Raw genomic sequence first — 13,772 nt, 5'->3', positions numbered from 1 at the left:
ATCCTCAGGCTTCCCCTTGGTCCCAGGAGTCTTCCTCCTTCCTATCGCCCTTTTTCTCTGGTGATCACAACTCTGTAGACTGAGGGCGGGGGCTCACTTTTATGGTATTTTGTGTTTTGTGCATTGCTCCTTCTTTTTTTTTAGGGTTAAGAGTACATGATGGTTTTATTATTTTTCTTCTGTTTGAAAATACTTAACTCCTCCCGAAAATCTTTTGGCGCTCACTCTTCAAGCCCATGTTCCCCCTTAACCACATATTTCTCTTGGTTGTTTCTGTTTCTTTGCTGGACAATTTCTATTCGGAGAAGCCTGCTTGAAAAATATTTCCCCTATTTACACCAACTCACTTCTTTTTTCATTTGTTTGTTTCTGTTTTTGGGCCATACTAAGTGATATTCTCTCTCTCTTTTTTTTGATGTAGTAGTACTGCTATTTATTCAACCATTGATTAAGCTGATTGAATTGGACATGAACTCCACATTACTTTTTCTTTTTTATTGAATCACCATGAGATTCAGTTACAAAGCTTTCATTTTTGCGATTCAACCACACAATGATCGAACACCCATCCCTCCACCCGTGCACACTCTCCACCACCAGTGTCCCAGTATATTCCCCACCCCCTTCGTTTCCCATTCCTCTCCCTGCCTCCATAACAGGCAATTTCCCCAATACTCTCTCTCTACCTTTGGGCATTCTATTTTGCTTGAATTTTCCTACCACCATTTAAGCTGTCTGCCAGGGCAAATGCTAGATCATTTATTGTCCATTGTTCATTTTGAATATCATGGGTGCTGCTGTTGTGCATTTCTGGAATCCTAGATTATAAATGTTGGGTTCCAGAGACATTTCAGTAGGGCACTAATCCATATGGGGATTCAATTGGGTGTCTCTGGACCAGGGCTGTTGGTGCACTAAGATGGCACCCAGAAGCACATTGTTAGGGTGACAGCCAGGCCCAGAAGGAGCAGGAAGCCGGGAAGGACAGCCTGGAGCCTCTGTCACCATGCTGCATGGAGATTTAGTCCTGGAACCCGCATACCTGGGCCTTTCTTGTGGAAGCTCTTAGTCGCCGGGATTCCATCTGGAGTAGCTGGGGAGACTGCACCTGCTCCATCTGGAGTGTCCCGGTGAAATTGGCTCGGTATGGGGCCCAAAGAGATTTCTGGCTCTGTGCTGTCTTCCGGGACTTGCTTCTGTGTCTCTGGCTTTTGATCTCTTTTGAGATTTGTTTATGGGTCTCTGAAGCAAGACCAGTAAGAGAGTTTACAGGGTGGCACTGGAGTTGGTTCGTGGGGGTGACTGCCAGTGCTTCCATGTGTATTGGGAAGTGGGAGGAGGTAGCCCACCACAACTCCATGAAAGCTCTATGAATTTTCAGTCACAAAACCCACGTACCCAAATTTTCAGCAGATTATATCTTGGTGAGGTCCAACCTGAGATGATGGAGTCAGACTGGGAGAATGGTGGTGATGTTGGATTGTGGAAGCAAGTGGCTGCTGGGGGCTCTGCTTGGACAGGCACAGGCCAACCTGTCCCCTCCCATTTTACCCCAGTCTGTTCACCCATGTGCGCATTCGAGATTAACTGTGGCTTTGGATCTCTTTCGAGATTTATCTATGGGTCTCTGAAATAAGGCCAAAAAAATGAGCTTGTGTAACTGAGCTGGAGGTGGTTTGTGGGCACGGCTCCCACATACCTAACTTCTGGTGGTTTAATTTCTTGGTAAACTTGGTCCCAAGTTGTTGGGATCTAGCCAAAGGCCCAGCGGTAATTTTGGGGTGTCAGCAAGTCTGAAGGCACCATCAGGCTGCTGATGCACTCACTCTGAGGGTACAGGTTGACCTGTTGGCACCGCCATATCCCCTGTGAATTGCTTCTTTATATCCCACATGTGAAAGGGATCACCTGATCTTTCTTTTACTTTTTCTGACTTACTTCATTTATCATGACTTCTCCAGTCCCGTCCATGTTGTCATAAAGGCAAGATTTTAGTTTTAAAGGACAAACAGGATTTCATTGTGTATATATATAAACACATTTCATTTAGTAGCCCGTTGTTAGACATTTAGGTTGTTTCGATATCCTGGCTGTTATAAGTAGCACTCCAATGATCTTTAGCTGTACATTTGTCTTTTTGGATGAGGTGTTTGTGTTCTTTGGATCTATACCTAGGAGTGAGTTTGCTGGACCATACATTAATTCTGTCATTAACATTTTGATGTTGTTTTCCAAGAGCTGACCCAGTTTACATTGCTATCAAATATATATGAAGGATCCCATCTCTACACACCACCAGCAATAATTGTTTTTAACCATTTTGATATAAGCCACTCTCACAGGGTAAAATGCTATCTCATCATTTTGATTGGCATGTCCATGAGAGTAAGTGATAATGAACATTCTCCATGACATTATTCATCATGCCTGTGTCTTTGTTGGTGAAGAGTCTGGTTGGCAAGTCCCCGGCCTTTTATTTCCTTCTTCAATTGTATAGTTTCCGCACTTATATCTTGGATATTAGTTCTCTGTCATGTGCAGAGTTATCAGATGTTATTTTAATAGGCACAATATTTAGAATATACTCATTGTGTTTAGTGAAAGTTTACATCCTTTGGAAGTTTTTATATGTTGAACAGCAAATGGTTGTAGCCTCCTCCCCAGATATACCTTTCCATCACTCTATGTTCTCTATGAGCTTTATTTTTATACAAATTCAAGATTTAAATAAGATGGTTGAATGAAAATAGCCCCTGATGGTTTTGAAACAAATAAATTTTCTATGTTAATAAGTTCTCTGAGATGTCTTTAATTGAATAGCCAGATTAAATTAATTCAAATGTCAATGCATTATAGTCCTCACAGGTGAAATTTATAGCGAATCTTAATAAATGCCAACAGAGGAACATAGAAATAATGTAGAGATGAAGGCATTTGCCTTGCAGATTTCCTGGTTAAATCCCCAGAACACACAGGGTTCCCCGACCTTGACTAGGAGTAATCCATGAGCACAAAGTCAGGTATAACCTCCAAATAGCCAAGTGTAACCCCAAAACAAAAGGCAGAAAACAAGACGTGATATGAAGGTAAGTAGAGAGATATTGATGTACTCTTGACCCTCAAGAAAAATATAGAAAAATGGGCTGAGCCATATAGCTGTGATGTGCTTGCCCTACATTTGCCAACTTCTCTATGAATCTGCAGCACCACATTTTCATCCCTGAGCACTTTAATAGGCTATTCTTGAGCAAAAAAGACAGCAATTGTTCCTTACCATGCATCTGAATATATATATATATTCAGGCCACATATATATATGCATATATATATGTATATACATATGTTGCACTGTAGCACTGTCATCCCATTGTTCATCAATTTGCTCGAGTGGACACCAGTAACATCTCCATTATGAAACTTCTTGTTACTGTTTTTGGCATATTGAATATGCCATGGGTAGCTTGCTACGCTCTGCCGTGCAGGTGGGATACTCTTGGTAGCTTGCCCAGCTCTCCGAGAGGGACGGAGGAATCAAACCTGGGTCAGTCACGTGTAAGACAAATGCCCTACCTGCTGTGCTATTGCTCCAGTCCATACACATATGTAATTAATATTATATAAAATGTATATGATATATATATATAGTTACTGAATGGTATAGCAGTGGAACAAATCTTTTTTGTGTGTATTGGGGGAGGCACACAGTGGTGCTTAGGGCTTACTTTTGGGTTTGTGCTCAGAGATGAGACCTGGTGGTACTCAGGGGACCATGTGTGGTTTTCTGCTGGGATATCTTTTTTAGACAGTTTCAGCTGATTTCTCCTCAGAGTGTTACAGGAGCCAATTGTACCGCAGTAACTTTTTCTTCTGTTTTGATGATAAGGTGCCAGTATAGTAGTCAGGGAGCCTTGGGGCCACTCCCCAAGATACTCTGGCAATCCACTGTTCTAGAGGGGCTAATGACTGCTAGGCTCACATAGCAGTATTTCGGGAGCCCTCTGGTGCTGGAGAAATAAGCTTGGGGACCAAACTTGGGGATCCATGACTCTTGGAAGAAAGCTCTGGATCAAAATCCCTTTTCCTGACTTGAAGTGCTGAATAAATTAAACCAGATGATTCAATGAATTCATTCCTAAAAGGAGATGCCTCCACCATCATCTACACAGATTGTCTCTGAACTGATTTGGCTTTGAAAGCATCATCACCTTTGCCAAATCTCCTCCCAGTTGACTGGTCAGTCGACTCCAGAGCAATTATAAGCTGTCAAAAAAACAGATTCATTAAATTCCTATCTTTGGGGAGGATTTTCATTTAAGTCAATTATAATCTTGGAAGAAGACCATTACACAAGGACTATTATGTAAGTCATAGCTCCATCTTTCTTTTTTACAGTGGCAAGGTCTACAAAGGATTTATCTTTGAGTAATTGACAAGGTCTCTCTAAATTCTTACAAAAAGGAAGCCCATTTTTATCATTTACTTCTTCATTTTCTGAGATTTCTAGAATAGGTTACCAAAGGGGAACATGTGCTTTTAAAAATGTGTAAGAAGATGTTCATTTCTAATAATTATAGTTTTAGTTTATTATTTATACCTAATAATTGATACTTGAAAAACATGTCAATACTTGCTAAATTTTGCAAAACATTTCCCTTTGAAATTATAGAGCATACCATTAAAATTTTTTATAATTGAAGGAAACATTCAGCTCAATATCACAGATGAGTAATGGATGGCACATAAAGGTTAATTGTTTGATGAAAGTTCACAGTGAGTCAATATTCACTCAGAAAATAAAGCAATTATTGTGGTTTTCTAATACTGAATCTTCTGCAGTGCCATGATATTTCATTGTGAAAATTTATATAGGTTTCTTGATCTTGAATGTGAGAGCATATTGTTTTCCATCTAAATTTCTTACAGCATGGATTGTAAATAAAACTGAATTGTTTATGTTATATGATGAATTTAGATGTTGTGATCTAGAAATTCAAAATTTAAACAAAATACAAAATTAAGTAAGCAGATAAGAAACTATTTAAATGTTTTATATCACTCATAAGAGCTAAGTGAGCCATGCTACATGAAAATGTAAAGCAAATTAAACCAAGAGGAAAATTCCAAACTTCCCAGAACAACAGATAATATTTTCATGGGTTTTCTTTGTCATGAGTGTTTGTATTTTGTGTTTAACTGCTTGGAGTATATCTTAAGTGATTAATGTTCAAATAATGCTCACTGACCTCAACACTGCCTCTTTATTTTATTAGACATGTGAATACTCACTGAGAATTTCCTGCGCTAAGTGGTCTCCTTGCACTTACTCTTTGATTATTTTCTCTTATTGTGTTGTCTGGAATGTTGAAATCCCCTTTGCCAATTAGATATGAAATATGTGATGATAACTATTATGTCTTAATTTATCTTTTCATTTTTTCATTTTTTTAAAAGCTTGGTTCAAAACAGCAAATTACTGAATGATTATTTAATGATTATGTGACTTAGCAAAATAAAGCATATGAAAACTTGAATGTTAAATCTTTTAAGAAAATTTGCCTAGCAACAATATTTTTCCCCTTTAAAATCATCATTATCATCATCATCATCATCATCCCGTTGATGGTTGATTTTCTCGAGCGGTCTCAGTAACATCTCCATTTGTCCTAGCCCTGAGATTTTAGAAGCCTCTCTTTACTTGTCCTTCCCAATGGTGCTGCATTGGAGTCTCTTTCATGGTCAGAGGAATGAGACCAATCATTATTACTGGTTTTGGCATATGAATACGCCACGGAGAGCTTGCCAAACTCTCCCATGTGGGCAGGAAACTCTCCGTAGCTTGCCAGGTTCCCCAAGAGGTAGAACTAGGCTATAGTATTTTCTTCCTCCCCCCTTTTGAAAATATTTTCTAGGGCTGAAAAGTTAGCAGATTACTCCCTTGCTTTGCATGCAGACAATCCAGGTTTAATCCCTAGCCCTGCCTTTGGTCCCCTGAATACCATTTGAATTTGAAATGATACCTGAATACAGCAACAGCAGTATATTCTGGGTGTGGCACGCGACACTTGCCACTTCCTGCCATTTCCATGTTTATCTTAACTAAATGAAGTTAAAACAGGATAGATATCCATTTGAATTTGAAAAGAAATAATTTTAAAAAACCCCTTCTTTATTAAATAGAAATTACACTTTTAAAATGGAGTTTGGAAGACTAATGTGATTTTGGAAAGATGAACTGGTATCTATAGATAACTGGAAAAGCACAGGCAGAAAGTTAGCAGCAAGGTGGGATGTGGAAAGCGTTAACAATAGATATTTAGGTTGGTATGTGTATAACAAGACTTAGGCAAATGTAAGCAATGATCTTTAATGCCAGATGAGTTTGCCTTAACTTGTCAGAGACAAAGCCATAAAAAATTTAAAAGTCATTGCTTTATGTATTTGATTCGATTTCAGCATATTCAGATTTTTTCTGGATATGTGTAATCATTTTCTTATTTATTATTGAACAAGAAGTAAAGTATCTAAAAATTTTAGTATAGACAGACCTTTCTATCTATAGAATATTCTTTCATTAAAAAAATGGGGCTGGGACAAAGTACAGCAGGTAGGGAGCTTGCCTTGTACCCGGAAGACTATAGTTCATTTTCTGGCACCCCGTATGTTTCCTCAAAGGCCATCAGAAACTATCTCTGAATGAAGAACCAGGAGTAAGCTGCACACCCCTGGATTTTGCCCCCAAACGAAACAAAAATACATTTCAGGATGCCAGAGAGATGGTACTTGGGCTAGGGCAAGGCTCATGGCCTCAAGCATCACCAAACTGGCCCAGGTAATTGCAGGCACTTGAGGACCTGAACAACACCATATTCCTAACCCTTGCATGGATCACTGGACCATTTGCAGACAATTTCCATATAGGGCTCCTGGGGCTCCTGTGCACTGCTTAAGAGACCTTCCACACATGTCCCATTTTTTCTGAATAAATTTTTTAAAGAAAAATAGTTGTGAGCCCCCACCAGCCTTCTATACAGACCACAATGTGCTGAAGATAGAAGCTAATCACACACAGATGTGGAAAATCAAATCAAACACCTGGAAATTAAACAACTCAACGTTGAACAATGAATGGGTAGGGAAGGAAATCAAGGAAGAAATCAAAAGATACCTCAAAACATATGAGAATGAAGACACGAGCTACCAGAACCTATGGGACAGAGCTAAAGCCATGTTAAGGGGAAAATTTATAACTCTACAAGCATTCCTCAGGAAGGAAGAAAGGGCCTACATAAATAGCTTGACTTCACAGCTAAAGATCTTAGAAAAGGATCAACAAAAGGAACCCAAACCCAACTGAAGGAAAGAAATAGTAAAACTTAGAGCAGAAATTAATGATATGGAAACCCAAAAAACAATCTGAAAAGTCAATGAAACCAAGAGCTGATTCTTTGAGAAAATAAACAAGATTGATAAACCACTAGCAAGCCTCACAAAGAAAGAGTGAGAGAGAACTCTAATAAACTTAATTAGAAATGAAAATGGTGACATCACAACAGAAACCAGTGAAATTCAAAAGATCATCAGACACTACTTTGAAAGTCTTATGTCACGAAACAAGAAAACCTAAAAAAATGGATAAATTCCTGGATTCCTATAATCTCCCAAGAAGACTGGGAATACCTGAATAGACCCATTATTATCAAGGAAATTGAAACTGTAATCAAAAGTCTCTCCCAAAACAAACGCCCAGGTCCAGATGGATTCACTAGCGAATTCTTCCAAACATTTAAAGAAGACCGGTTGCCAGTTCTTTTCAAGCTTTTCCAGGAAATTGAAGAAACAGAAACTCTCCCAAAGGGTTTCTATGAGACACAAATCTTCCTAATACCAAAACAAAACAAAGACACCACTAACAAAGAAAACTATAGGCCAATATCCCTGATGAACACAGATGCGAAGATCCTCAACAAAATATTAGCAAATAGAATCCTACAACTCATCAAAAAGATCATACATCACAACCAAGTGTGAGTCATCCCAGAGATGCAAGGATGGTTTAACATTCAGAAATCAATCAACATAATCCACCATATCAACAAAAGAAAAGATAAAAACCACATGATCACATCAATAGATGCAGAGATGACAAGCTCCAACATCCTTTCATGATGAAAACCCTCACCAAAATGGGTTTTGGAGGAACTTTCCTCAAGATAGTCAAAGCCATCAACCACAAATCCTTGGCAGGCATTATCCTCAATGGGAAAAAACTAAGGGCCTTTCCTCTAAGATCAGGGACAAGAAAAGGATGCCCACTCTCACAACTTCGGTTCAATATAGTACTGGAAGTACTTGCAATAGCTGTTAGGCAAGAAAAAGATATTAAGGGCATAGCACTATCAATGTCATTCTGTTGTTAATTGATTTGCTTGAGCAGGCACCAGTAATGTCTCCATTGTGAGACTTGTTGTTACTGTTTTTGGCTTATCAAATACGCCATGAGTAGCTTGCCAGTCTCTGCCATGTGGGTGGGATACTCTCAGTAGCTTGCCAGGCTCTCTGAGAGTGATGAAAGAATCAAACCCAGGTTGTCCGCCTGCAAGGCGAATGCCTTACCCAACGTGCTATTGCTCTAGTCCAATGTTGGAATGTTAAATCCATAAAAACCTATTATTGACAGTATTGAATAACTGTAAATCACAGTGACTAAAATTTAAAAATTACACATTTTACATAAATCTTTTAATTTTTACTTGTGGATGGGTCGTCAGGATCATACCTGGCAGGGCTTACTCTGGCTCTGAGCTCAGATATCACTCCTAGTAAAGTTCTGGGGGACATAATGAGTGCTAGGAATCAAATCCAGTTAGGTACAGAGCATTGGCCCCTATCCAATCTCTTTGTCCTATAAATATATGTTTTGGGATAGGAATTATTTTGGGATAGGTATTTTGATCTTTTTTAATATATTTTATGGTTATATCTACATCACCAGATTAGTTGCCAAATGACTATGCCAATTTTATGTCTCTCATCAATGTGAGAGTGCCAACTGTAGTGCACCATAGCCAGCACTGCTTCTTTGATATCACTTCCTCTAAGTCGGGGCCTGTCCAATTTGACACGGCCAAATGAACCTTTCCTCAGAGCCAGTCAGTGCACACTTTGGTACTTGCCGTGCCCCTCACTCGAGTGGAAACTTCCATGTCTATTTCCATATGCTGAAGAGAATGAAGCACAGCAAAATCAACTATTTGCTCAAGATCACTAGGCTATGGTCAAACTGAGAACTGAACCCCAATCTTACAAGACCCATCTTCTTTCCAGTACATGACCAAAACAAAGAGGCCACAACCTGTACGTAGGCCTGGATCAATTCATGGTAACTGTCTAGAAATGTGTGTTGGGATGAGATCATAGGCTATTTTTAACCAATTTATACATGTTAATTACTATGCTGATTATTAGTTTTATAACCATTTTGGTCTTTTTCTTTTTTCAAGTAGCATTTGGGAAAAAAGTTAATGCCACACAAAAGTTTTATTGGAATTTAAATAGCTGTCTCTATGCAGTGATTGAGTTCAGTTATTTAAACTTACTTCAAGTACTGCTGCTATTGTAGATCTAAGTTTTGGTTGTGTGGTTTATGTAGGTTTTACGTGTGAGTGACTACCAAGCCCTCACTGGCAGACACTGGCCATTTTTCACTTGGGCCAGTGGATGACTTCTTTTCCAGCATTAAGGGCATTCAGATAGGAAAGGAAGAAATCAAGTTCTCACTATTCCCACATGATATGATACTATACCTAGAGAATCCTAAAGCCTCTACCAAGAAACTCCTAGAAACAATAGACTTGTACAGTAAAGTTGCAGGCTATATAATCAAAACCGAAAAGTCCATGGCTTTCATATCTGCAAATAATGAGACAGATGAAAGCAACACAAAAAAAACAATCCTGTTCACAATCATGCCCCAGAAAACCAAGTACCTCAGAATCAGCTGAAATAAGGAGGTAAAGGACCTATACAAAGAAAACTATAAAATGCTACTCCACGAAATAAAAGAGGACACGAGGAAATGGAAACATAACCCCTGTTCAAGGCAGAGCCGCAGACCAATGGAACAGGGTGGAATATCCCTACACATAACCCCAAATGTATGAACATCTGATCTTTGATAAGGGAGCAAGACATGTGAAGTGGAGCAAGGAAAGCCTCTTTAGCAGATGGTGCTGGCATAATTGGACAACCACATGCAAAAAAACCATATGCTTATACCTTGACTTAACACCATGCAAAATAGTCAGATCGAAATAGATCAAAGAACTCAACATCAGACCAGAATCCATAAGGTAAATTGAAGACAAGGATGGCAAAACCCTCCATGACATTGAAGCTAATGGTATCTTCAAAGATGACACATAACTGACCAACCAAGTGGTAAATGGGTTGGTGATAAACAAATGGGTCTATATTAGACTAATAAGTGTCTGCACCGCAAAAGACACGGTAACCAGAATACAAAGACAATCTTAGAATGGAAAAGGATATTCACCCAATATCCATCTGACAAGGGGTTGATTTCAAGGATATACAAAGCACTGGTTGAACTCTACAAGAAGAAAATATTCAACCCCATCAGAAAATGGGCTGAATAAATGAACAGAAACTTTCTCAAGGAAGAAATACAAATGGTCAAAAGGCACCTCAGAAAATGCTCTTCATCACTAATCATCAGGGAGATGCAGATCAAAACAACTGTGAGATACCACCTCCGCACACCAGAGACTGGCCCACAACTAAAATAACAAAAGCAACCGGACCCTCCTACACTGCTGGTGGGAATGCTGACTGGTTCAACCCTTTTGGAAAACAGTATGGGCACTTCTCAAAAAATTAGAAAATTAGAAATTAAAAAAAAATTTGAAATTGAGCTCCCATTTGACCCGACCCAGCAATACAACTTCTGGGAAATAACCAAGTAATATACCCCAGAGATGCAAAAAAGTACAGTCAAAGTGACATCTGCACTCATATGTTCATTGTAGCACTATTTACAATAGACAAAATCTGGAAAAAAAGCCAGAATCTGGAAAAAAACAGAGTGCCCCCAAATAGACGACTGGTTAAAGAAACTTTCGTACATCTACACAATGTAATACTATGCAGCTGTTAGAAAAGATAAAGTCATGAAATTTGCATAGAAGTGGATCAACATGGAAAGTATCATGTTAAGTGAAATGAGTCAGAAGAGAGAGACAGACATAGAAAGATTGCACTCATCTGTGGAATATAAAGGGGCAGAGTGGTAGACTAACACCCAAGAGTTGTAGAGATAAGGACCAGGAGGTCTGTCCCTCAACTTGGAACCTGGCCTCACATGCTGGAGTAAAAGGCAGCTGAGATAGAGAAGGCAACACCAAGTAGAGGATGTTGGGTGGACCCATTTGGTTTGGAAGATACGAACAAAAATTAGACTATAGACTGAACATGAAGACCACTCAATACCTGTATTACAAACTACAACACCCAAAGGAGAGAGAACAAAAGGGAATGCCCTGCCGCAAAGGCAGGGTGGGGTTGTGGGGGATGGGGTGGGGGTGGTGAGAGGGATATTGGGATCATTGGTGGAGGTGAATGGGCACTGGTGGAGGGATGGGTAAATGATCACTGTATGACTGAAATGCAAATAAAAAAGTTCATAAGTTTGTAACTGTACATCACAGTGATTCTCTAATAAAAATTTTTAAAAAGTCAGAAAATAAATTTAAAAAAAACCTCTGGTACATCTACACAATGGAATACTATGCAGCTGTTAGAGAAGATGAAGTCATGAAATTTGCATATAAGTGGATCAACATAAAAAGTATCATGTTAAGTGAAATGAGCCAGAAAGAAAGAGACAGACACAGAAAGATTGCACTCATATGTGGAATAAAAAGTAACAGAATGGGAGACTATCACCCAAGAATAGTAGAGATAAGTACCAGAAGGTTTGCTGAAAGGCTTGGAAGCCGGCCTCACATGCTGGGGGAAAAGGCAGCTCAGATAGAGAAAGGAACACCAAGTAAAGTGTGGTTGGAGGACCCGCTCAGGATGGGAGATGTGTGTTGGAAGTGAACTATAGATTGAACATGATGGCCACTTATTACCTCTATTGCAAACCACAACACTCAAAAGGAGAGAGAGAACAAAAGGAAATGTCCTTCCAGAGAGGCAGGGTCGGGTGGGGGAATGTGTTGGGGGTGGTTGGGATGGATACTGGGATCACAGCGTTAGAGAATGGGCACTGGAGGAGGGATGGGCACTCAAGCATTGTATGACTAAAACACAAGCAAAAAAATATGTAAATGTAACTGTACCTCATGGTGATTCACTAATAAAAAATAAAAAAAAGAAAAGTTGTTATGTGTTCATGTATTTTCGCAATACATACGCTTGACTTTTATTTATATATCATACACTATATTCACCACTCATCTGATAAAGAGTTAACATACATAACATAAAGCTAAATGGGAAAAACTAAACTGGCAAAAGGTAACCATTCGCATCAAAAAATGGAAAAAAAGAGGTGCCAGAATCTTCCTCAAAGAAGATATACAGGATGGCAAAAGGGAATATGAAAAAATGTTCTGCATCATTTATCATTAGGGAAGCACAGATCATAGGCACAGTGAGTTATCACATAACACCACTGAGACTAGCACACATCACAACCACTGTTGACACAGATAGCGGGGGGGAAAAGGGGTCCTCATCCACTCCTGGTGAAACCCAACTGGTATAAATCTCAACTGGGATAGCCTTTCAGGAAAACAGTATGGAAACCTCACCTCAAACCAGGGATTGAGCGTCTATATGACTCAGCAATTTCAATTCTTGACATATACACCGGGGCCACAAACGTTATTCAAAAAAAAAATCTTTTGCACTTCTACGTTCATTCACAATAGCCAAAAACCTGGAAACAACCAAATTACACATGAACAAACGATTGGACAATGAAACCTACAGATAAGGGATTGCTACTCAACTAGCAGGGAAGAGCAAATCACACAATTTGCGGCTCATGGATGCATCTGGAGAGTATAGTTCTTAGTGAATTTAGTGAGAAGAAGAAAAGACGCAGAATGAGCTCTTTCAGATGTGGGATATAAATAAATATAGTAAGGAAATAGTAAATGCCCAAAGGCAACAGAAACAGAGAAGCGCTCTTCTTTCCTAGGAGTCTTACTACGGAGCATGGGGATCCTAGCGGGGGCGGCTGGGGTGGGGAACTGGAGTGATCATGGAAGAGGGTGTGGTATTGGAATATTTTATACACAAATTTTTATAGCAAATAAAACTGGAATATTTTATACACAAACATTTTTTATTAAGTTTTTATTTTATTGAATCACCGTGAAGAAAAAATACAAAACTTTCAGGTTTAAGTCTCAGTCATATAATGATTGAACCCCAATCCCTTCACCAGTGCACATGTCCCACCACCAGACACCCCAAAATACCCCCCTTCCACCCAGCCCCCACCTAAGTAGCTGGTGATCTCCACTTTATTCTCTCTATACTTTGAATACATTCACTATTTCAGTAGAGAACTCACTATTATTGTTTGGAATTTTCCCCAGCAATCAGGTCTGCTGAAAAGGCATCATTTAATAATTTCTTTTCATAGCTGAGAATGAAGACTCTATAAACTTGCATGGCCGCTGTCGCAGACACGCAGTTTTGGTTTTCTGATATTTTAGCTCAGTTCACAGTCCCAATGCATT

This window comes from Sorex araneus, chromosome 1 (assembly GCF_027595985.1).
Source record: "Sorex araneus isolate mSorAra2 chromosome 1, mSorAra2.pri, whole genome shotgun sequence".
NCBI classification, from domain to species: Eukaryota; Metazoa; Chordata; class Mammalia; order Eulipotyphla; family Soricidae; genus Sorex; species Sorex araneus.
Note: the sequence above shows the minus strand (reverse complement) of the source record.